The sequence below is a fragment of the Giraffa tippelskirchi genome, chromosome 2 (genome assembly GCF_054371585.1).
Source record: "Giraffa tippelskirchi isolate mGirTip1 chromosome 2, T2T-mGirTip1v1.2.pri, whole genome shotgun sequence".
Lineage (NCBI taxonomy): Eukaryota > Metazoa > Chordata > Mammalia > Artiodactyla > Giraffidae > Giraffa > Giraffa tippelskirchi.
This window is the reverse complement of record NC_137276.1, coordinates 233,025,183-233,051,877: the sequence shown is the minus strand read 5'-3', so window position 1 is coordinate 233,051,877 and position 26,695 is coordinate 233,025,183. Positions and strand designations below refer to the sequence as shown.

General features: G+C 40.7%; 1 protein-coding gene across 1 annotated transcript in view; it reads left to right on the top strand.

Moving 5' to 3' along the window:
* Window positions 1-992: 992 nt before the first annotated feature.
* The window catches only part of COL6A5 (collagen type VI alpha 5 chain), a 177,390-nt gene continuing 151,687 nt past the window's right edge, over window positions 993-26,695 (top strand). Inside the window, exon 1 of the mRNA XM_081573212.1 lies at window positions 993-1,089. The gene's annotated coding sequence lies outside the window, so the exon portion shown is untranslated. The remainder of the gene's footprint in view (window positions 1,090-26,695) is intronic.

Genomic DNA, 26,695 nt, shown 5'->3' with positions numbered 1-26,695 from the left:
TGAAAAATGACATATATGTATATGCAAAACTCCATAACCAAGTCACTTTCCTGTGTAGCAGAAATAAACATAATATTGTAAATCAACTATACTTTAATTTTTAAAAAAGTAAATTATAGATGGAGTTGCTTTAAGAAAAACTTCCAAACAGTGATACTTATGAATATTGGTATGATTTCAAAAACAAAAAAGGGTTCGAGAATCAAATGAGGATGGCTAAGTTCCCTCCTCTCTTTCTCTAGATCAAGTCTCCTTTTCAAGATCCATTTTCATTTGACCAAAAAGATAGGAATCATGGGCCCCTTACCCAAGTCTTGTTCTATTTAAACCTGTTTAAAGACTAAAGAAGGCAGAATGCCAAAGAATTGATGCCTTCAAACTGTAGTGCTGGAAAAGACTCCTGAAAGTCTCTTGGACAGCAAGAAAATCAAACCAGTCAATCTTAAGGGAAATCAACCCTGAATACTTGTTGGAAGGACTGGTGCTAAAGCTGAAGCTCCAATATTTTGATCATCTGATACACACAGCCAACTCATTGGAAAAATCCCTGATGTTGGGAAAGATTGAGCGCAGAAGGAGAGGGCATCAGGGGATGAGACGGCCGGATGGCATCACTGATGCAATGGACATGTGCCAGAGTCCTGCTCCAGCTGGTCCAGGGTTCCCTCAGGATGGACGGCGTCGGTGATGCGAATGAGAAGACACAGTGAGTCTCGGTGTTTCCAAGTGTCTCCTGACTTTATTGTTTTCAAGGCAGCTTTTATATTTTTAGTTGTACATAGAGGAAAATGTACAATGTTGAGTCATGCCAAATTAGCTCAACGGGTCAGCAGTTTCTTGACCCTTATCAAAACCAGGACACTGTTTGTATTTCTTAGTTACAAAAGTTTTAAGTTGTTTACATCATCTTCTGGCCAGGAGGCCTGCTAACATCTTGTGACTCTTTATTGATAAGGGTTGATCAGCCAGAACACTTTTTCTAAAAGTATTTTGTATTAGGCACAGAACAAGCCAGAGCTACATTTTTTAAAGAATACAGGCACAGCAGATTATGACAAAGAAAGAATTCATCAACTCAGGAGTTTCAAGGTAAAACCTGTTTTCTGTACTCTATCTTATGCCTTGAGCTTAAGGGAAAAGAATGTGGTCCCATAAAGTCATGGTATGGCAAGCTGAAGCAATGTAGCACAAAGATCAGTTCTTAGCAAAAATCACCAGCTGAATTAACAATTGTCTTATTATTTGTATTAAGGCTAAGCTTTTATTTTTATAATTCTTAAACTATTATATTTGTATTATGCAGGCTAAATATGTTAAGAGCAAAAACATAGTGAGTAAATATAGACCAAGTAACAGTTTCATGAAGCAATATTTCTTATATTTCCTAATAAGCCTTTTTTCCTACGAAGGGCTCTGTGCTCATTGGGGCTTTCTGTGTGGAGGCTCTCAGTATTGTTCATTGTTAAGGAGCAGTCATGCACATTAGCTCCAAAGGCACAGGTACATTTATTAAACAAACCAATATGCTAGCAAGAGGAATTTAGATTAGCATACTCTATATCCTAGATAATTTTATTAGGGTGCTACCGTTCAGGGGCCTTGTCGATTGAGGTTTCAGATTGATCTAGTTTAGAAGAGAATCAGGAAAGGCCTTTTGCCTAAGTCACAGAAAATAAGAAGAGGTTTACTATAGCAAACATCAGAAAGACAGATATCATCTTTAAGGTGAGCACTGAGGCAGCCTTCCAAGAATCCCTTGAGGCCTGAGTTGCTCTGCTCGTCAGGTCTTCTCCTCATGACTCTGTCATGGGTGGGATCTCGTGAGCTGGCTCCTGGCAGACATGAACTTGGGCGAACTTCGGGAGATGGTGAAGGACAGGGAGGCCTGGTGTGCTGCAGGCCGTGGGGTCGCAAAGAGTCGGACATGACCGGATGACAGAACAACAGCAACAACAGCAAGGACTGTACCCTCGTCTCTTTTCCTGATATAAGCTGGGCAGGACACAGATGAGGTAGCTCACACTCCACTAGCCAGGTGGGCTATAAGGTGGTCTTTGGCTATTGTTTACACAGAGGCTAAGGGCTTTTCTATCTCCTCCCAGTACAGAGATGGCCTCTCCTCAATTTTTCACATTTCTGTATAGAACTATTTAGCTTGGACTCAGCTTTCTCCATCTCACATGTTCCCATCTGCTAGTTAATCCTATTTTCCAAATATGTGAATCTCTCATAGTGAAGATGATGACTTTGTTTGGTTTAAGTAAACAGAAACACCCTCCAGTTGTAAGCATCCCCTTCCTTAGAAAGTTATTAGGATTGTGATGAATAAACAACTTTTTTTCTCATATCACTAAAAGCTTCAGTCTTCCTCTCAAGGCACTCAAGCCAGAAAACTAGCAGCTAGCTCTCACACTTTTGTTTCCTTCATATCCCATATCAGATTCAATGCCAAACCAAAGTAATCTTGTTTTCAAGTTACAGCTAAACTCTGGCCAACTCCGTTCATATTCACGGTCACCACCCTAGTCAAAGTCCCCATCACCTGTCACCTGGACCACTGCAATGATCTTTAGTTTGGTCCTCTGCTTTCATGGTCTCCGTTTAGTTATCACAAAGCCCACATGCTGTTCTACTTAAAATATAAAGGGAATCATGTCACTTTCCTGCCCAAAATCTTTCAGTGGTTTCTCAATGTGTTTAATAAACTCCAGACTCTGGAACAAGGCTAGATAATACTTGACCATGCTTATTTCTCTAAGCATATTTTGTGGTATTCCTCCCTCCCCACTCCATGCTTTTCTTCACTAAATTGGTAATTTAGTTCAGCTGTATTGGGATGAATAGTGTTTGCAGACTCCCAAAGCTTAGCCTAAAACCTTAGCCTGTAAGTTCTTCTGACAGCTCTTACTTAACTGTACAACACTGGCATTTTTGTGTCCTCACTAAAGCATTTAACCTGGGTGAACACGCGCCGTGAGTTTAGCTACTACAGAGGCATGTTTTCCCCAGTTAAACTTGAAATGGTTTCCTGCCTCTTCCAAGATATTAACTTGCTTTAGTTTGATGAAGAATCATGCACATATTTCTTTCGACATTTTTATTCTTAATTTATGACAGAACAAAATGTATCATCTAGGTAATGTGTTTATCATATATTCCCACAAAATATGATGTGTCTTATTTTTGTCTGGATTATCATTGAAGAGTGCCAGACATTAAAAAAAAAACTTTATATTTTTCAGTCTTAATCTTAAAATTTTCTGAGTAATTGTTCAATGTCATGTTTTTTTTGAGGGAAACACAGTTGAGACAATCATGACTGCAAATCATGACGAAGCCTAAAAGCCTGGTATGTGTCCTTTTAACCATCAGAGACCCCAGAGAATGGATAATCAGTGTAGAAGTTGTGGGAAAGAAATGGCAAAAAGGACACATTTGATTGGGCACATCAATCAGCTCCAGGTTGATAGTTTTCTCTTGTCTTATTCTTAGATGGCAAACTCAAATTAGGTAATCTGAAGAGAGTTTAATAAAGTAACCTACTACAAAGGTGTAGGTAGGGGAGAGGAAGGACAAGAAGAAATGGTATAACTTAGGATATAGCATATAAATTTCTGTAGAGTTTGGCTCAATTTCCTACAGCTGTTAGCCTATTCTAATACATAAGTGACCTCTTAAAAATTTATAGCTTATTTAAAATATATTTAAGAATATATATCCCTATATAAATTAATTTTAAATAGATAACAAAGGTACATAGATCAAACAACAAAAGGAATAAGAAGTTTACAGTGTTAAATCTCTCTCCCCCATTCCTTGAAGGCAACCAATCTTTTTATCTTAAATTTAAGTATAGTTGGTTTACAAAGTTGTGTTAGTTCTATCTATCACATAGTTATTCAGTTTATCTATCTGTCTTCTTTTTCATATTGCTTTCCATTATAGTTTATTGTAAGATAAAAAGAAGAGAGACTTAACACTGTAAACTTCTTATTCCTTTTGTTTCCATGTATTGGCTACTGTAAATAGTCCTGCAATGAACATAGGGTGCATGTATCTTTTCAAATTAGAGTTTTCATTTTTTTTCTGGTTATATGCTCAGGAGTGGAACAGCTGAATAATATTTACTCTAGTTTTAGTTTTTAGAGGCACCTCCATTCTGTTTTCCATAGTCTCTGCACCAGCTTACGTTCCCACCAACAGTGCAGAAGATGAACACCACCAATCTTATCAGTTCACTGTGAACCTACCAGAGATATACTAATGTATAAACAAGCAAATAAAAATAGTTATTCTCTTTTCCCCTTTAAAACACAAATCTTAGTAAGAATTTAAGTGTTTATACTTGCTTCTAAGAATTTTATATATATTAACTCATTGACTTCTCTATAAGATATATATTGTTATAATTTTTAACTTATAGATGAGGAAGCTGAGGGACAGAAAAGATTACATGACTTGCTTGAGATCACACAGCAAATAAGTACTGGGAGTAGGATTTGAACTTCGGTTGTCTCATTTCAGAGTCCATCTTCTTCACAGTTATTTTGTACACCTTTGGAGATAACCAAGGTTAACATAATGAATGCATTTTATCTATAGTAAAAAAACCCTATAAAATGTTGTGTATGTTACTGAGTCCAAGCTCACGCTGCTCACCACACAACACACCAATAAATCCAAGAGACTAGGTGTTGAGGCAAGGAGTATAACTTTATTTGGAAAGCCAGCTGACCAAGAAGATTGCAGACTAGTGTCTCAAAATAGCCATCTTATTGGGATCTGGATGCCAGGTTCTTTTCTAAAGCAGAGAGGAGGAGAGGTGAAGAGGTAAAGTAAAAAAAAAGAAAAAAGTCAATTAACCTTGTAAATATCTCCAGGAATGGCCAGCCTCATGGAGGGGATGTGTTAATTTCTTCCTTTCTATAGCCATGCGTAGGGGGACAGGGCCCTGAATAAAAGCATTTTGACTTAACATACAGGCAGAGGGACAGGGCTCCCCAGTGCAGGCCGTTGTGTATGGACAGTACTCTTTTAGTGAACCAAAGCCACAGGAAGCAAAGGCTGAAGTAAAAGAAATAGATCCAACCTGGAGTCACTTCTTCCCTGTAACATACACCCCCTATGGCACCCTAATGCATTTTTTAAAATTCCATTTATTTGCTTCTACTGGTTTGGAAATTATGCACTCTCTATCTTTTAGTCATTACTCTTAAAAACATGCATTCTTACCACAACAAAGCCTATAATGAATACTTCTATTCCCACTCAAAATTCAGAAAGAATTTGCGTTTGCTTTTGCTAGGTATCAGATGGTACCACAAACTTGGAACCACATTAACCTCTATACTATACCTAAGTAGTATAAATCTGAATTCCAGACTCTTACTAGAGCAAGGCTATAGTTACCATTTCTCCAAAAATCTATTGTTATTATTTAATAATTTTTCCACCCAGAAAAGGAGTGCTGCTACTGCTAAGTCGCTTCAGTCGTGTCCGACTCTGTGTGACCCCATAGCCTGCAGCCCACCAGGCTCCGCCGTCCCTGGGATTCTCCAGGCAAGAATACTGGAGTGGGTTGCCATTTCCTTCTCCAGTGCATGAAAGGGAAAAGTGAAAGTGAAGTCGCTCAGTCGTGTCCGACTCTTAGCGACCCCGTGGACTGAAGCCTGCCAGGCTCCTCCGTCGATGGGATTTTCCAGGCAAAAGAGTACTGGAGTGGGATGCCATCGCCTTCTCCGAGAAAAGGAGTAGAAAGAGCTGTTTCCCATGTTGGCTCCCTTTGTAAGACCTTTTTCCTCAAGGATCCCTTTTAAGTGATTCCTGACAGGATTCTCTGTAAACGCTACTCTCCTATTCCCTGAATCAGCTAAACCCATACTCTGGGTTCCTGAAACTGGCTTTTGCTCCCAGAAGCACCACCTTTGTCCATTTTTGCCTATCTCTCTAATTGTATTTTATTTTTAATGTTCTCCAGCCCTTAGAGATATCTTGCACTTTCTTATGAGCCCAGCAATGCATTTAAAATATATTCATTATAATTCACTTAGAAGCTAGCTTTTTATTTCATAATCATGGAGGAAGAGCTTTTCAGAGTGCTTTGTACTTTTAACAAGAATATTTTAATGGAGTCTTGATGATCTTGGAATAAAGGCCAAAATATATCTTTGACATGGTCTATGAAGACCTCCTTAATGTAGACATGATTTTACATTTATTTTTGCTATCATTTAATGATGTCTGGTAGCCTGTCCACAAGGACCATCCCTCCCCCCCACACACACACAGTGATTCTCATCTCCCTGTGTTGATGCCCTATGTAGTCCTCTCTCATAGGCTGACCTGTGGAGCCATGATTTTGTGGAAATGACTGGGTGTGACTTTCAGGTGAGAGCCTGAAAAGCAGTTTTATTTCTGCCTTGCTCTCTTGAGTCTCTCATTCATGGAATCATTGAAGCAACCCCGTAGGACTCCATATGCTGAAGAGCTGAAGCCTCCTGCCAGCAGCCATGTGAATGAGCCATTTTGGAGGTAAACGTCCATCTCCAGTCAAGCTCTCATCTGGCAACAACTCGAGTCTTTAGGAACCTGACCAAAAACAACGGAAAGAAACCACTTCTGAATTTCCTGCCTCACAGAAACTGTGAGGTGAGGTAGCAACGGATAACCATACCATGTCCATCCCTTCCTCAGCACCAAATGCCTCCCAAAGCAGGGAGTGCTTTTGCTTTCCATTGCATGCCCTGTGCCCAGCATATAGTAAGTACCCTATAAATATTTGTTGACTCAATGAATAAAGCAATGTAAAGACTACGTATCTGGTGCCATAGAGAGGACCAGGGAACCTCACAATGGAAGCTGCTGGGAAAATTACCCTGACATTATATGGCAGTGTAGTTTTTTCGTTTTGTTTTGTTTTTAGATCATAACTTTATATTTTATTTATGTATTTTTTGGCTGTGCTGGGTCTTTGCTGCAGTGTGTGAGCTCTTCTCTGTGGCGTGTGGGCTTTTTCTAGTTGTGGTGCATGGGCTTCTCTTGTTGCAGAGCATGGGCTCGAGAGTGCACAGACCCAGTAGTTGTTGGCTTGTAGTTTTGTTTTTTTTAAACAGACTAAGAAATTTTGGATCTAGAGTGTTCTAATGCAGATGATGCTCTGTATGTGGGTTTTCAAAATATTTGGACAGAGGATGATAACAATGGGGAACAAGCTAAGTAGTTCTCATCACTAAGCTCTTTAAAAGAAAACAAGAAATGACAAATGATCCAAAACGACTTTGGTCCTATTTAAAAGAAAGAATTGAAAGTGGAAAAGACAACATGTTTTTCTAGAATTTGGGTCACTGGATATTTCTGGTCTGCATATTATATGTGTTCATTGTAGTTTACTACAACGGTGATGGCAATGGTGGTGATGCTGGTCCTGGAAATGGGGGGTGGATGGTGATGATGATGGTTCTGTAAATGAAAATAAGATGAAAATGGAACAGCAAAACATTCTCCTATAGAAGAATTTTCTCTTTAGCTGATGGGTTTATCTCACAGACTTTTCCTCGCTCTGCTTTCTCAGAATACTTTCCTTCTTCTTTCTCAGCGTTCCTCACATTTTCCATCTGCTTGCCTAGCCTTTACCCTTTCAGCAAATTACAGTTCAAATCCTGCTTCCTCTGGACACTTGCTCTGATTTGTTTAGCTTTTAGGGATCACTTGAATTTCTATTACATTTGTCTGTGGATCCCTCCTGGGCTTCTTGGTTGGGATTACTTTATCTTATGATTTATCCTTATTTGCAGGTATACCATGTGCATGATTTTCTTCCATGGGACAGACAGCATTCTCAGCAGGAGTAGGACTCCCTCAGTTAGAGTCACTATTTGGAGCAGTGGGGTCACACCGAGTCTAAAGTAGGCCTGGCTGAGGAGGGATGGAGTTTACTCTCAGAGACCTTGAGGCTGAGGTTCAATTTCAGACCCGAGGGGTCTTAGTACTCAGGCAGAGAGACTGAGACTGTAGGGAGGCTAGATTGAGAGGCAGGAAGATACAGCAGACGTGGAGTGCAGGCATGAAAACACAGGGACAGGTTGTTGTTGTTCAGTTGTTAAGTCGTGTCCCATTCTTTGCGACCCCAGGGACTGCAGAACGCCAGGCTCCCTTGCCTTTCACTGTCTCCTGGAGTTTGCTCAGATTCATGCCCATTGAGTCAGTGATGCTATCTAACCATCTCATCCTCTGCCGCCTCTTCGCCTTTTGCCTTAAATCTTTCCTAGCATCAGTGTCTAAACTCCTTGCAGTCTAGGAACTCTCAAGAGTCTTCTCCAGCACCACAATTTAAAAACATCAATTCTTCAGTGCTCAGCCTTCTTTATGGTCCAACTCTCACATCCACATATGACTACTGGAAAAACTATAGCTTTGACAATATGGACTTTTGTGGGCAAAGTGATGTCTCTGTTTTTTTAATATGCTGTCTAGGTTTGTCATAGCTTTCCTTCCAAGGATTAAGCATCTTTAATTTCATGTCACAGTCATCGACCACAGTGACTTTGGAGTCCAAAAAAATAAAATTTGTCCCTGTTTTTGCTTTTTCCCCTTCTACTTGCCATGAAGTGATGGGGCAAGTTGCCATGACCTTAGTATTTTTAATGCTGAGTTTCAAGTCATCCCTTCCACTCTCCTCTTTCACCCTCAGCAAGAGGTTCTTTAGTTCCTCTCCACTTTCTGCCATTAGAGTGATATTATCTGTGTAATTGAAGCTGTTGATATTTCTCCTGGCACTCTTGGTTCCAGCTTGTGCTTCATCCACCCTGACATTTCTCATGATGTACTCTAAATATAAGTTAAATAAGCAGGGTGACAACAAATTCAAAGATGTTTACTCCTTGGAAGAAAACCTATGACTAACGTAGACAGCATATTAAAAAGAGACATTAATTTTCCTACAAAAGTCTGTCTAGTCAAAGCTATAGTTTTTCTAGTAGTCATGTATGGATGTGAGAGTTGGACCATTAAAGAAGACAGAACACCAAAGAATTGATGCTTTTGAACTGTGGTGCTGGAGAAGACTCGTGAGAGTCCCTTTGACAGCAAGGAGATTAAACCAGTCCATCTTAAAGGAAATCAGTCCTAAATATTCATTGGAAGGACAGATGCTGAAGCTGAAACTCCACTACTTTGGTCACTTGATGCGAAGAACTGACTCATTTGAAAAGACTCTGATGCTGGGAAAGATTGAAGGCAGGAGGAGAAGGGGACACAGAAGATGACATGGTTGAATGGCATCGCTGACTTGATGGGCATGAATTTGAGCAAGCCTGGTGTCCTGCCATCCATGGGGTCACAAAGAGTTGGACACAACTGAGTGGCTGAACAAGAACAGCAAAAATCTTGATTCCAGCTTGTAACTCATCCAGCCCAGCATGTCACATGATGTACTCTACATACAAGTTAAATAACCAGGGTGACAATATTCAACCTTGATGTACTCCTTTCCCAATTTTGAAGCAGTCCATTGTTCCATGTTCTAATTTTTGACCTGCATACTGGTTTCTCAGGAGGCAGATAAGGTGGTCTGGTATTTCCATCTCTTTAAGAATTTTCCACAGTTTGTAGTGATCCACATAGTCAAAGGATTTAGCATAGTCAATGACACAGACGTAGAATTTTTTTCTGGAATTCTCTTACTTTCTCTATGATTCAGTGAATATTAGTATTCTGATATCTGGTTCCTCTACCTTTTCAAAATCCATCTCATACATCTGGAAGTTCTCAGTTCAGGTACTGCTGAAGAGCACCTTGAAGGATTTTGAGCACAACCTTGCTAGCATGTGAAATGAGCACAAATGTACAGTAGTTTGAATAATCTTTGGCATTGCCCTTCTTTGGGATTGAAATGAAAATTGACCTATTCCAGTCCTGTGGTCACTGCTGAGTTTTCCAAATTTGCTGGTATAGTGAGTGCAGCACTTTAACAGCATCATCTTTTAAAATTTTAAATAGCTCAGCTGGATTCCATCACCTCCACTGCTTTGTTCATAGTAATGCTTCTTAAGCCCCACCTGATTTCACACTGCAGAATGTCTGGCTCTAGGTGAGTGACCACACCATCATGGCTATCCATGTTCTAAGACCTTCTTGTATTTAATTCTTCTGTGTATTCTTGCCACCTCTTCTTAATATCTTCTCCTTGTCTTCAGTCCTTACTGTTTCTTTCCTTTTTTTGCCCATCCTTGCATGAAATATTTCCTTGGTATCTCCAATTTTCTTGAACCTCTAGCCTTTCTCATTCAATGGTTTTCATCAATTTCTTTGCAGTGCATTTAAGAAGGCTTTCTTATCTCTCCTTGCTATTCTCTGTAACTGCGCATTCAGTTGGGTGTATCTTTCCCTTTTCCCCTTGCCTTTCACTTCTCTTCTCTTCATAATTTGAAAATGCAAAATATATGATACCCAAAGATGAGGCTCTCAGGGTGGAAGGTGTCCAGTATGCTACAGGGAAAAAGTGAGGGCAATTACTAATAGCTCCAGAAAGAATGAAGTGGCTGGGCCAAGTGGAAACAGTGCTCAGCTGTAAATATGCCTGTTGGTGAAAGTAAAGTCTGATACTGTAAAACTCAATATTGCATAGGAACCTGGAATGTTAGGTTCACGAATCAAGGTAAATTGGACGTGATCACGTAGGAGGTGACAAGAGTGAACATCGACATCTTAGGAATCCGTAAACTAAAATGGGCAAATTTAATTCAGATTACCATTATAATTTTGCTTCCCTTGTGGCTCAGCTGGTAAAGAATCCACCTGCAATGTGGGAGACCTGGGTTCGATCCCTGGGTGGGGAAGATCCCCTGGAGAAGGGAAAGGCTACCCACTCCAGTATTCTGGCCTGGAGAATTCCATGGATTGTATAGCCCATGGGGTCGCAAAGAGTCTGACACGACTGAGCAGCTTTCACTTTTCACCATTATATCTACTACTGTGGACAAGAATACATTAGAAGGAATGGAATAGCTCTCATAGTCAAGAAAAGAGTCTGAAACACAGTACTTGGGTGCAGTCTCAAAAATGACAAAATGATCTTGGTTCGTTTCCAAGGCAAACCTCTTAACATCACAGTAATCCAAGTCTATGCCCAACCACTAATGTTGAAAAAGCTGAGGTTGACTGGTTCTATGAAGATCTTCAAGACCTTCTAGAATTGGCAACAATGAAAAAAGATGTCCTTTTCATCATAGGGGACTGGAACGCAAAAGTAGGAAGTCAAGAGATACCTGGAGTAACAGGCAAGTTTGGCCTTGGAGTAAAAATGAAGCAGAGCAAAGGCTAACAGAGTCTTGTCAAGAGAACACACTGGTCACAGCAAACACTCTCTTCCACCAACACAAGAGACAACTCTATACATGGACATCAACAAATGGCCAATACTGAAATCAAGCTGATTATATATTCTTTGCAGCTGAAGATGGTGAAGTGTATATAGCCAGCAAAAACAAGACTTTGGCTGATGGTGGTTCAGATCATGAGCTCCTTATTGCAAAATTTAGACTTAAATTGAGGAAAGTACGGAAAACTACTAGGCAATTCAGATATGACCTAAATCAAATCCTTTACTGTTGTACAGTGGAGGTGATAGGGATTAGATCTGATAGATAGAGTACTATGGACAGAGATTTGTAACATTACAGGAGGCAGTGACCAAAACCATCCAAAAGAAAAAGAAATGCAAGAAGGAAAAGTGATTGTCTGAGGAGGCTTTACAAATGGCTGAGGAAAGAAAATAAGCAAAAGGCAAGGGAGTAAAGGAAAGATATACTCAACTGATGAGACTCTGATTCTGTGTAATTCTCTCAGCAATCCTTTTAGTCTTGTCATCAGATTAACTTGCCTCATGGAAGCATATCATACCATCAAGAGCAAGAGACTATCTTTATTCAAGGGCTTTCCAGAAAGTATCCTACAGAAGAAAATTTCCTGACTGATACATATGTTCACCGGAAGATCAGACACTGACTGGGGTAGCCTAGGATTACTTGACCCAATAGAATGACAAAGCGGAGATTACACTGATAGTTCTCGATCAGTCAGTCTATTCCAGGAACAGAGGTGAAATCAACTTCACCAAATTTTCATAAATGCTATAAATGAGGAAAGGGTAGAATAGATGTTAAGGTTGTTGCTATTCAGTTGCTCGGTCTTGCCCAACTATTTGCGACCCTATGGACTGCAGCACGCTAGGCTTCCTTGTCCTTCACTGTCTCGCAGAGCTTGCTCAAACTCATGTCCTTTGGGTTGGTGATGCCATCCAACCAACTTGTCCTCTGTTGTCCTCTTCTCCTGTCTTCTATCTTTCCCAGCATTAAGGTCTTATGAGTTGGCTCTTCACATCAGATAGCCAAAGTATTTGAGTTTTAGCTTTAGCATCAGTCCTTCCAATGAATATTCAGGATTGATTTCCTTTAGGATTGACTGGTTGGATCTCCTTGCAGTCCAAGGGACTCTCAAGAGTCTTCTCCAACACCACAGTTCAAAAGCATCAATTCCTCAATGTTCAACCTTCTTTATGGTTCAACTCTCATATTCATACGTGACTATTGGAAAAACCATAGCTTTGATTAGATAGACGTTTGCGGGCAAAGTAATGTCTCTGATTTTTAATATGCGTCTAGATTTGTCATAGCTTTTCTTCCAAGGAGCAAGGATCTTTTAATTTCATGGCTGCAGTCACCATCCGCAGTGATTTTTGAAGCCCAAGAAAATAAAATCTGTCACTGTTTCCATTGTTTCCCCACCTATCTGTCATGAAGTAATAGGACTGGAAGCCATGATCTTAGTTTTTTGAATGTTGAGTTTTAAGCCAGCGTTTTCACTCTCTTCTTTCATCTTCATCAAGAAGGTCACCTTTAGTTTGTCTTCACTTTTTGCCATAAGGGTAGCATAATCTGCATATCTGAGGTTATCGATATTTCTACTGGCAATCTTGATTCCAACATGTGCTTCATTCAGCCTGGCATTTTGCATGATATAATCTGCATATAAGTTAAATAAGCAGGGTGAGAATATACAGCGTTGATGTACTCCTTTCCCAATTTGGAAGCAGCCCATTGTTCCACGTCCGGTTCTAACTATTGTTTCTTGACCTGCATATAGGTTTCGCATGAGGCAGGTAAGCTGGTCTGCTATTCCCATCTCTTTAAGAGTTTTCCACAGTTTTTTTGTGACCACAGTCAAAGCCCTCAGCGTAGTCAGTGAAGAAGAATTTTTTCTGGAATTCTCTTGCTTTTTCTCTGATCTAATGGATGTTGGCAATTTGATCTCTAGTTCCTTCGCCTTTTGTAAATCCAGCTTGTACATTTGGAAGTTCTCAGTTCATGTACTGTTGAAGCCTAGCTTGGAGGATTTTCAGTGTGACCTTGCTAGCATGTGAAATGAGTGCAGTTGTGCGGTAGTTTGAACATTCTTTGGCACTGGAATGAAAACTGACCTTCTCCAGTCCTGTGGCCACTGCTGAGTTTTCCATATTTGTTGGCATATTGAGTGCAGCACTTTAACAGCATCATTGTTTACCTGGAATTTCAGCACATCCACTAACTTTGTTCGTAGTGATGCTTCCTAAGGCCCACTTGGCTTTGCATTCCAGGATGTCTGGCTCTAGGTGAGTAATTACACTGTTGTGGTTGTCTGGGTAGTAAAGATCTTTTATGTATGGTTCTTCTGTGTATTCTTGCCACCTCTTCTTAATGTCTTCTGATTCTGTTAGGTCCATATCATTTCTATCCTTTATTGTGCCCATCTTTGCACAAAATGTTCCTTTGGTATCTCTAATTTTTTTGAAGTAATCTGTAGTCTTTCCCATTCTATTGTTTTCCCTCTTTTTCTTTGCATTTTTCACTTAGGAAGGCTTTCTTATCTCTTCTATTCTTTGGAACTCTGCATTCATATGGGTTTATGTTTCCTTTACTCCTTTGCCTTTTGCTTCTCTTCTTTTCTCTTCAGACAACCATTTTTCATTTCTTTTTCTTAGGGATGGCTTTGATCACTGCCTCCTGTACAATGTCACAAATGTTAGATGTTGGGGAGACAAGTAAAATGCTATTATAAGAACAAAAGGAATCTTGATGAATTAGAAAGCACTCATATCAAATAAGTCATGCTCAATGATTTTATGTTATGCAATATAAATATAGATGGAAAAATAAAATACACTTAAAAATAACTCAGGTTAAGAAAGGAAATTTAAATAAGTTAAGTGTATTTAGAAGTGAATGAAAATGAGAAGACTACACAAAAAAGCTTTTTAGTTGTAACTGCAGTTGTGTTCAGAGGAAATGTCTGTAGCCTTAGATAAATTAATTTTTAGAAATTAGGGGATAATGTATTGATACCAAAAATATGAATACAGTGAAACTGAACGAAATAGTAAAGTTGGAGCAAAGATTAATAAAATAGGAAAGGGACATTTGATCAATAAACCAGGCAGTGATAAAAATCATCCCAAAGAAAAAGAAATGCAAGAAGGCAAAGTGGTTGTCTGAGGAGGCTTTACAAATAGCTGAATAAAGAAGAAAAGCAAAAAGCAAGGGAGAAAGGACAGCTCTACCCAAATGAATGCAGAGTTTCAGAGATAGCAAGGAGAGATAAGAAGGCCTTCTTGAATAAGCAAAGAAAAGAAATAGAGAAGAACAACAGAATGGGAACGGCTAGAGATCAGAAAACTGAAGATATCACGGTAACATTTCATGCAAGGATGGGCATGAAAAAGGGCAGAAATGGTGTGGACCTAACAGAAGCAGAAGATATTAAGAAGAGGTGGCAAGGATACACAGAAGAACTGTACAAAAAAAAAAAAAAAGATCTTAATGACCCAGATAACCACGATGGTGTGGTCACTGTCCTAGAGCCAGACATACTGGAGAGTGAAGTCAAGTGGGGCTTAAGAAGCATTACTGTGAATAAAGCTAGTGGAGGTGATGGAATTCATGCTGAGCTATTTCAAATTCTAGAAGATGACACTGTTAAAGTGATGCACTCAATATATCAACAAATTTGGAAAACTCAGCAGTGACCACAGGACTGGAAGAGTTTAATTTTCATTCCAGTCCCAAAGAAAGCCAATGCCAAAGAATATTCGAACCACTGTACAACTGTGCTCACTTCCCATGCTAGCAAAGTTAGGCTTCAGCAGTATGTGAACTGAGAACTTCCAGATGTACAAGCTGGATTTAGAAAAGGCAGAGGAACCAGAGATCAAATTGCTAACATTCACTGGCTCATAGAGAAAGTAAAGTATTCCAGAAAAAGATCTAATTCTGCTTCATTGATTATGCTAAAGCCTTTGACTGTGTGGATCACAACAAACCGTGGAAAATTCTTAAAGAGATGGGAATACCAGACCACCTTATTTGCCTCCTGCAAAATTTGTATGTGGGTGAAGAAACAACAGCTACAACCAGATATGGAACAATGAACATGTTCAAAATTTAGCAAGTAGTATATCAAGGCTGTACATTGTCACCCTGTTTGTTTAACTTATATGTAGAGTACATCATGTGAAACGCTGGGCTGGATGAATCATATGCTTGAGTTAAAATTGCCAGGAGAAATATCAACGTCTTTAGATGTGAAGATGATGCCACTCTCATGGCAGAAATTGAAGAGGAATGGAAAAGCCTCTTGATGATGGGAAAAGAGGAGAGTTAAAAAGCGACTTGAAACTCAACATTTAAAAAACTGGGGTCATAGCATCTGATCCTATCAGTTCAGTTCAGTTCAGTCGCTCAGTCATGTCTGACTCTTTGTGACCCCATGAATCGCAGCACTCCAGGCCTCCCTGTCCATCATCAACTTCCGGAGTCTACCCAAACCCATGTCCATCGAGTCGGTGATGCCATCCAGCCATCTCATCCTCTGTTGTCCCCTTCTCCTCCTGCCCTGAATCCTTCCCAGCATTAGGGTCTTTTCCAATGAGTCAACTCTTCGCATGAGGTGGCCAAAGTATTGGAGTTTCAGCTTCAACATCAGTCCTTCCAATGAACACCCAGTACTGATCTCCTTTAGGATGGACTGGTTGGATCTTCTTGCAGTCCAAGGGACTCTCAAGAGTCTTCTCCAACACCACAGTTTAAAAGCAACAATTCTTCGGCGCTCAGCTTTCTTCACCATCCAACTCTCACATCCATACATGACCACTGGAAAAACCATAGCCTTGATTAGACGGATCTTTGTTGGCAAAGTAATGTCTCTGCTTTTAAATATGCTGTCTAGGTTGGTCATAACCTTCCTTCCAAGGAGTAAGCGTCTTTTAATTTCATGGCTGCAATTACCATCTGCAGTGATTTTGGAGCCCCCCCCCAAAAAAGAAAGTCTGACACTGTTTCCACTGTTTCCCCATCTATTTCCCATGAGGTGATGGGACCAGATGCCATGATCTTAGTTTTCTGAACGTTGAGCTTTAAGCCAACTTTTTCACTCTCCTCTTTCACTTTCATCAAGAGGCTCTTTAGTTCTTCTCTTTCTGCCATAAGGGTGGTGTCATCTGCATATCTTAGGTCATGGCATCTGGTCCTATCACTTCATGGCAAATAGAAGTGGGAAAAGAGGAAGCAGTGACAGATATTCTTTTCTTGGGCTCCAAAATCACTATGGATCATGTTTGTAGCCATGAAATTAAAAAATGCTTGCTCCATGGAAGGAAATTTATGACAAAGTTAGATAGCATACTTAAAAGCAGAGACATCACTTTGCTGACAAAGGTCCATATAGTCTAAGCTATGGTTTTTCCAATAGTCATGTACAGATGTGAGATTTGGATGACAAAGAAGGCTGAGCACTGAAGAACTGATGTTTTAAAATTGTGATGCTGTAGAAGACTGTTGAGAGTCCCTTGGACTGCAAGGAGATCAAACCAGTCAATCCTAAAGGAGATCAACCCTGAATATTCATTGAAAGGACTGCTGCTGAAGCTACAATACTTTGGCCACCTCATGGGAACAGCCGACTCATTGGAAAAGACCCTGATAATGGGAAAGATTGAGGGCAAAAGTAGCAGGGGAGTGGCAGAGGATGAGATTGTTAGATGGCATCACTGACTCAATGGACAGAAATCTGAACTAACCTTGGGAGGTAGTGGAGGACAGAAGAGCTGGTGTGCTGAAGTCCATGGGGTTGCAAAGAGTCAGACATGAACAATAATAAGATTTCTTAAAAAATACCAGTGAAGAGAAAGTATTTTGAAAATTCTGTAGAAGAAAAATAGAAGACACAAATAACTTATACAAAGACTATATTCAAAACTGCTTAGAACAGTGACCATATAAATATTATGTATTTTTGTTGCTGTTGTATTGATATGGAGGACAGTAAGTATTTAGGATGATATGTAAAATTTTATGCCAATTATTCTAAAAATAATTATATTTATTATTTTTATTTAATAATTATTCTAAAAATTAGGCTAGAAGCCTAATTCAAGCCACCTGAATAGTAAGAAAATGTAATCAAATTTGAGGATCTAAATCAGTACCATGGCTGCAGTCAACATCTGCAGTGATTTTGGAGCCCAAAAAATAAAGCCTCTCACTGTTTCCATTGCCTATTTGCCATGAAGTGATGGGACTGGATGTCATGATCTTCGTTCTTTGAATGTTGAGTTTTAAGCCAGCTTTCTTACTCACCTCTTTTACATCAAGACGCTCTTTAGATCCTCTTCACTTTCTGCCATAAGGGCAGTGTCATCTGCATATCTGGGGTTATTGATATTTCTCCCAGCAATCTTGATTCCTGAACCTTGCCCTCATCCAGCCTTTAAAAATATTTTGCTGAAACTCTATGAGGAGTTTGGGTTATTTGAGCATGAGCCACCTGTTCTTGCATGCCCTGTAATAAACCTTTCTCTGCTCCAAACTCCGATGCTTTGGTTTGTTTGGCCTCACTGTGCCTTGGGCACATGAACTTGTGTTCAGTAACAGTGTAGGGTTCACAAATTTGGAAATACATCAATGCTTCTCAGCAAGAATTAAGGAATGTAGAGTAGAATAGAGTTGTAGAGGGGTTCATTCTAATGTTATCTCCATAGGTAAAACAGTTGCAGAAATCCCAGACTGTAGAGGTTGGGTTAATTAAAAGCAAATAACTAATGATGATTCTGGGAAAACATTTAACAGTCCACAATTTTGAAATACTTGATTTTTTTTCTTTTATTCAATATCAAAGCCAGATAAACGTAAGTCCAAATAGTCTACTCTCCATGGTAACTAATTGAAAACTTGGTGATTTTAGTACCTGAATTTCTTGTAAAGTTGAGCTTAAAACTTCTACTTTCTGAAATAAATTAATGTATCTTTAGTAGAACAAGTGTAATTCCTAACAGAGGACGAATTTTGCATTATCATTTCTTTAGGAAAGGGCTTCCTTGGTATTTCAGCTGGTAAAGAATGTGTCTGCAATGCAGGGGACCTGGGTTCGATCTCTGGGTTGGGAAGATCCCCTGGAGAAGGGAACAGCTATCCACTCCAGAATTCTGATCTGGAGAATTCCATGGACTGTATAGTCCATGGGGTCACAAAGAGTCGGATACGACTGAGTGACTTTCACTTCACTTCTTTAGGAGAACAATTGTTTCAATTTTACAAACAGAAGGAGGAAAAAATTAAGTGTTGGATTCTGTAGAAAAGGCTGTTGATCCCCAAAGCCATTTTTATATCATAGTGTGATTGTGAAACTTAAATTGTAACTGTATTACAAGTAAAAACATTCCTAGAATAATACTTTTCCAGAAAAGTTACTCAAAAAAGCCAAATTCTGATTGACTTCAATGCAATTGGAATACTACTTCAGTTAAGTGTGAGGAAAGAACCGCACCCTTCTCCTGAAGTGAAACAGGTCTCCTTGGAATTTCACTCTTGGTTAGAAAGAACATCTCAGTTAATCAATCTTTGTCCACAGAGGGTATATGGACACCACATGAGGGTGCAGATGCCAACAGCATGTGTGCTGTGTACTGGACGCAACCCTGACTGTCGCTCCTTGTGTTTCCCTTGTGAGGCACACTTGTTGTTCAGTCGCTCGGTTGTGTCCAACTCTTTCGATCCCCATGGACTGCATCACACCAGGCTTCCCCGTCCTTCATTATCTCTCAGAGGTTGCTCAAACTCATGTCCATTGAGTTAAAGATGCCATCCAACCATCTCATCCTGTCATCCCCTTCTCCTTCTGCCCTCAATCTTTCCCAGCATCAGGGTCTTTTCCAATGAATTGGCTCTTTACATCAGGTGGTCAAAGTATTGGAGCTTCAGCTTCAGCGTCAATCCTTCCAATGAATATTTAGGGTTGATTTTCTTTAGGATGGACTGATTGGATCTCCTTGCAGTCCAAGGGACTCTCAAGAGTCTTCTCCAACACCACAGTTCAAAAACATCAATTCTTCGGTGCTCAGCCTTCTTTATGGTCCAACTCACACATCCATACATGACTACTGGAAAAACCATAGCCTTGACTAGACAGATCTTTGTTGGCAAAGTAATGTCTCTGCCTTTTAATACACTGTCTAGGTTTGTCATAGCTTTTCTTCCAAAGAACAAGTGACTTTTAATTTCATGGCTGTGGTCACTGTCCGCAGTGATTTTGGAGCTCAAGAAAATAAAGTCTGTCACTGTTTCCATCTGCCCCCCATCTATTTGCCATGAAGTGATGGGATCGGATGACATGACCTTAGTTTTTTGAATGTTGAGTTTGAAGCCAACTTTTCCACTCTCCTCTTTCCTTCATCAAAGCCTGGACAGGATCTGAGACTCATCGATACTAAACAATCAGTCCTGGGGGCAGGGAAGGGTGGACAGTGGAGAACAGCTCAACCAGGGAAACCATTCTTTGCTACCTTGAGGTTTTTTCTGATTATTTTCTAGAAGTAATACTGGGTGGTGTTATACTTGAGAACATGGCCTCTTCCCCCTCATTCTACTTTTGCTGGATTGTGTTCCTGGTTCTCATCACACCTCTTGGGGGATTGCTGAGGTGGGCCATGTCTGATAGCACAAGTCTGGTGGGCAGTGCCAGGGAAGGACAGTGAGTACCAGCACGTCCCTCCCCTCAACACACACACACAGAAGGAAAACCACTGGCGAGAGGAGACAGGTGAGGCTTGCAGGGGCTTCCAAACCCTGTGGGCCAGGATGAGACCTTTCCTCCAAATGGGACAGGACTAGGTTCAAACCCAGCATTTGGGGGTATCCTGTGAAGAACACCCTGGGATCCTCACTCTACTAAGTAGATCCCAGAATTCTAGGTAAGCTTTGGTGGTGGTTTAGTTGCTAAGTCATGTCTGACTCTTGCAACCTCATGGACTGTAGCCCACCAGACTCCTCTGTCCACGGGATTCTCCAGGCAAGAATACTGGAGTGGGTTGCCATTTCCTTCTCCAAGGTAAGCTCTAGCTTACAGCAAATACACCATCTTCTGAGAAAGATCATTTTGCCCCTTACTAGTAAAAAAAAAAAAACCAAAATGAAATCAGTTATTAATTTTACACATATTTGTGTTCTCTTTGTTAAAAAATAATAATAAAAGGAAAAAGTCCTGACAGCCCCCCTTCCACTTCCTTCTCTCCATTCTTCCAGCCCCATTCCTTCTGAGAGACACCTAGGAACCTCCTGATTCACTTCTGAGGCTATTCTAGAATGAAGAGGCCTGGAGCTCTAATGGTCCTTGCTAAGCAAGGATCTTTTGACCTTTTAATAAACTTTCCTCTTGACCTTTGTGGAGGACAAAGGAGCCTGGCTTCCTGCAGTCCATGGGGTCACAAAGCATCAGACATGACTTAGTGACTAACGACAACTTGACTTTTTTAATAAACTTTCATCAGTGTTAAGTAATTTCCATATTTCTTCAAGGACAAGGGAGAATGGCAGGCTGAGCATTGTGGGGATAGACTGAATTCAACTGCACAAGCTGGGAATAGGTTTATCCATAAAATCTCAATCGTGGGTTCACGTCAATGGAAAACAAACAAGCAAGGAGACACCTAAGAACGGGCAATACTTTTTTTTATTTTAATATATTTTATTTAATTCAATATATCCAAAATATTATCACTTTACCATGCAGTATTTTATTTTATTGCTTTTTTAAAAAAATTTATTTATCTATTTTTTTTTTTTACTTACTTTTCAAGTGCATCATCGGGATCCCTGCGAGAAATCGAGTCCTCACTCATGTTGCCCACCCCCCTCCCAGCCCTCTCCCAGCCCTGCCCTTGCTGGGAGCTGCTGGGGAGCTCCTGCCTTTAGCCCAGCTTTGCCCTCTGCTCGCTCTAGGACCTCAGTTCCCCCAGACATCGCCTGCTCTCTGGCTCTCTGGGAATGTTCCCTGGTTCTCTGCAGGCTGGCTTGGAGGAGACCCCTGAGTAAACCATTGGAGCCAAATGGCGAGTCCTCAGCTCAAGTAGCAGCAGTGATCTCAGTTCAGCAGATAAAAGTTGCCCTGGGTTTCTGAGAAACCGCTTTCTCAAGTTTTATTTTTGGCAGTCCCGCCCCCCCCCCCCCAACCCCGGCTTCCTCCGAAACCGCTGCTGGCAGCTGCGCACAGAGCCAACAGCTGGAGAGTCTCTGGACACTCACATGAAACCCACGAGGAATTAATAGTCCAGCACCACCCCCCCCGCCACCGCGAGGGGAGCCTAGCCAAGCTCACCAGTCCGCGCGTTTTAAAGGGCCCAGCAGGGCGCGGGGCGCTCCGTACCACCCGCGGTAGAGCGGGAACCTAGCTCCGCACCTCGTCACCGCGCGCCGTTCCCGCGCCCAGGCGCTAGAGCAGGGGCCGTGCTCGCGGTTCCGAGGAGCCCCGGGCCCTGGGAAAGCTCGGTGAGTGCCGGTTGCAGGGGCTTGGGGCATAAAATGGGCGGAGGAGGGCTCCGAGGGCAGGTAGGTAGACGTGAGTACATCCTGGTAATTTTTGCCCCTGTAGGATGCTCTCAAATCCCAGACTAAGGAATTTTGCAAACTGAGACCAGGTTCTGAAAGGTGAGACTCTGAATTGAAAAGGATGGAATAGCAGTGCTCTTCGACGTGTCCAAGGACAAGTAGCAGCTCCATCCCCTGGCACCTTGTTAGAAATGCAAATTCATGAGCCCCATCCCACACCTGCTGAGCCTAAACCTCTGGGACCCAGGAGTATGTGTGTTAACAAGCCCTCTGGAGATTCTGACCCCGCAGAAGTTTGATAGCCACTGAATTAGGGATCACTTGGGTCTAACACTTGGGCCACTTAGCCCATACAGAAACCCTGACATAAACAGCAGTGGGTGCAAAGTGAGCCCTAAGGCGTTAGTTTCTGGGGTGGATTCAGATACTGCATCAGAAGAGCTTTGAAACACTCACAGTTTGTAGCAATTGCTGCTCTGTCCCAAACTGTGAACTACTGTCTCTGAAGTTTCCTCGAAACAGCACTCACCACTTTAACAAACATCTCTGAGTTTCTGCTATGTGTCAGGTTCCAATTAAGTTTCTTTCAAAATGAAGGAAGGAGGTATCTGGCTCTTAAGATCTTCAAACTGCCAGCGTATTTTTCCTTTAACCAGGATCTTTGTAATTTGGTGTAGTGTTTCATATCTCATTTTTTATTTTGGTTTTTAGCGTTTAATTACTCCTTCTGAAGTTATTTTTTATTATTGTTGTTAACTGAGAATGCCAGAATAGATATTTTGGAAGAGATATATTTAGTGTGTGAGTGAGTTCTGAACAAAATCTTTAAGAAAAAAAGATTCACATTGGCAGGACATATTTTTTTGATCTTTTATTAGTTTATGTAATATATTTTACAAGTAGAATAAATAGGGATCCTGAAATTTCTTATGAATCAAAATGAGAGAGAAAATTTGTCCCCTTCTCTGAAGAGCCCGATGCCAGAGCTAGCTACCCCATAGGAACTCTGAAAAGGAATCAGTTGCTATGGGGATGCCCCTTAGAAACAAATATGGATGCCAGGTATACCCAAATTGTGTGGTTCCTCATTCTCCAAGGTTCTGAACAATTTCTGTACATGAGGCTGTCTTTTCACCACTGCTGAGAACGTTACTCATGAAATATTCAGTGATGAAGATTCTGTGAATGGTTTTCTTTAAATCGTGGGGGTTTTTGTTTGTTTTTCTGCTTCTCCTTTGGTGGCTTATTTTAAATATTATGTCTAAATCCATTACTGATTCATTCTGAGACTCTGGAAAAATGTTGTATAAATTTCTCAGTTTTCTGGATGCAGGAGTATGGTTTTGAGGTGGCACTTGCCAACATGATTTCAAAGTACCACCCCAGAGCTCCCTACCTGCTGTATGGTTACAACTTGGACTCCACTAATATGTTAAAGCAGAGAAAATGCTTAATATGGTGACCATATAATTATATATGCATGTTTTAATTTAAAACATCTGAAAGGCTTGCTCACAGATATCAAAGGTGAACTAAATTCTCTTTGAAAACAACTTTGGAAATGTTGGTAAAATTTTAAGCCATTGCTAGGAATGTCATGAGCGTCTGAAAATAAAGTTTGCCCCTGTAAACTTTTCTGTATTCCTCAGAATCATGTCTGTCATACTTGTTCTTAAGTACTCAAAGAACATATAATCAGCATCCTTCTATAACAAAGTATAAGATTCATGACATATATCTTGTTTTCCTGTTATTTTATGTTGTGATTTTCCGCCTTCAAGTTCAAATCACCTTCCAAAAGGGAAGACTTTTGAATCCTGGAATATTTACCTATAACTCGTTAGCTCTAGCAGTGAAGGACAGAAATTCACTTGAAATGTGTACTTTTCATGGCACTGCAGTTTACTTTTGACAGGATACCCCTGTCAATCTTGTAGGATATAGCTCCTCTCTGAGCAGATACAAAGGAGGAAAAGGTAAGGGCGGGGCAAAACTGGGACCTCGGTTACAAACAAGATGCATGCCTACCTCCCTGAGGAGGAAGAGCCGGCTTGTAGTACCTGTGACAGTTGCCAGCATTTTTGTTACTCCTGTCAATCCCCAGTGCCTGACCGTACTGCCCTAGATTTCTCTGACTTGTTTGAATTCTCGCTTTTCAAGCCATTCTTTAGGGGGTATTCTGTAATTCAAGACTGGGTCTCTGAAAAGCCACTGTAAAATTCCATATTATTTGCAGGGCCCAGATGATACCTTGAGCCTTCTCCCTTAGCATGGTTAACTAATTATCTTTGACAATAAGGGACATAAAAGAGACATGAATAGTGAGAGGAGAGCCTTATAAAGGCGGTGTAAGGCAATGGAAAGAGCATCATCATCTTTATAGTCAGAGAGACCTCAAGTTTTGGGGCAAGATGTACTACTTTGATTTCTCCAGCAGTAGTATAGGCATAATTATACTACATGAAGACCTATTTCCTGCTGGGTCATCCACTTTCTTTGTATATTTCATTGGCAAACCTTTGTGACAAAGGAGGTTTGAAAATGTGTTTTTGTAGCTGAGCATGTTGTCCCGTTCATTGATATAGAGATTCTGTTGATGAAGATATAATAATGGGTAATGGGTAGGCAACTAGAAATCTGTGTAGCGCAGATGCTGGACAGGAATGGTTCTTTGAAGAGCAAGTGACAGTGGATATGTTGGGTACATGTGAGTGCATTGGAGAATAGAAGGTGAGAGAGAAAGTGTAATAATAACAAATTTCTAGGCAGCTAGGTGGCTTGAGGATGTTCAAGTCAAGCAGACAGGCCCTGAAATAGAAATGCTCTGGGCATGATCGCTGTTGTTCAGTCACCGAGTCATGTCCAACTCTCCATGACCCCGTGAACTGCAGCATATCAGGCTTCCCTGTCCTTCACTATCTCCCTGAGTTTGCTCAAACTCATATCCATTGAGTCAGCAATGCCATCCAACCATCTCATCCTCTGTCACCCCCTTCTCCTCTTACACTCAGTCTTTCCCAGCATCAGGGTCTTTTCCAGTGAATCAGCTCTTCACATCAGGTGGCCAAAGTATTGGAGTTTCAGCTTCAGCATCAGTCCTTCCAGTGAATATTCAGGACTTATTTCCTTTAGGGTGGACTGGTTGGATCTCCTTGCAGTCCAAGGGACTCTCAAGAGTCTTCTCCAACACCACAGTTATAAAACATCAATACTTTGGCTCTCAGCCTTCTTTATGGTCCAATTCTCATATCCATACATGACTACTGGAAAAAGCATAGCTTTGACTAGATCGACCTTTGTCAGTAAAGTGATGTCTCTGCTTTTTAATACACTGTCTAGGTTTGTCACAGCTTTTTTCTTCCAAGGAGTGAATATCTTTTAATTTCATGGTGGCAGTCACCATCCACAGTAATTTTGGAGCCCAAGAAAAGAAAATCTGTCACTGTTTCCATGATATTGTATTAATAGTGATATCTCTGTCTAGGTCTTGAAGCAGTTTATTAAATGATTATATCTAAATCTTGCAGTAATCCTGAAAGTTTTTTTTTTTAAGTAGATGTGTTTATTACTATTTCATTAATGAGGAAGTTTGAGGCTTAAGATGGCAAAAGCACATGCCCAGTTAGTAGAGACCCACCCTGGACCTTAGCTTTACTTTACTCAATTCATCTCCTTAATGGAGAGGGAGCAGGTTGTAGAAGAAATGAGAGAAGGAAGATGACTCTGCAATTAGGTAAGAAAAAAAAGGAAAGAGGGAGGTAACATAGTCAAAAGTTTCAAACAGTGTAACGATTTAAGAGTCTACCCTACCTGTCAGGGCTTCCCTGATAGCTCAGTTGGTAATAAGACTGCCTGCAATGCAGGAGACCTAGGTTGGATCCCTGGGTTGGGAAGATCCCCTGGCTGGAGAAGGGAACGGCTACCCACTCCAGTATTCTGGCCTAGAGAATTCCATGGATTGTAGAGTCCATGGGCTCACAAAGAGTCAGACACAACTGAGCAAGTTTCACTTTCACTACAAGGGTGCAAATCAAAATTTCATCGTTGGATAGCTGTGTGACCTTGGGTGGGGCTTCCCAGGTGATGGAGTGGGAAAGAATCCACCTGCCAGTTCAAGAGATGCAGGTTCAATCCCTAGGTTGGGAAGATCCCCTGGAGAAGGAAATGGCAACCCACTCCAGTGTTCTTGCCTGGAAAATTCCATGGACAGAGGAGCCTGGTGGGCTACAGTCCATGGGGTCGAAAAGAGTTGGACGTGACTAAGCATGCACGTGCTTGGGTGAGCTAGTTAACATCACCATCTTCTTTATCTTATGGGCAAGAGGTAGTAGTGACCCACAGAGGCCACAGCTAAGAGAAACAGTTAAAAATTGATTGAGTTAATGGAGGTTGCTGACAAAATCAATCCAGAAAAAAAAATCAGCAGCTTCTCTATAAAGTAGTAACAAGCAGCTAAAAGTATAATGAGAGGAAAATGTCTCTTCCCAATGTCAATAAACTACAAAATATCTGAGAACAATAAATGTGAAATTTGTACAACCAACTTCTGTTGGATCCTAACTTTACTCCCCTTGCCCCTCATCCCCCTACCCCCAAAACATATCCAAAACCTACACAAAGAACCCAAAGCACCAATGTCGGTCTTATGCAAAACTGCTTCCAATAAAGAAGGAAGCATTTGGTATATGCCAAACAGAGATTAAGAATTATTCCAAAAAAAGAAGAAAATTACTCCCAACTCTAAGGCATTAGAGAAAACACGTTTATAATAAAAGTGGTCAAAAAAAATG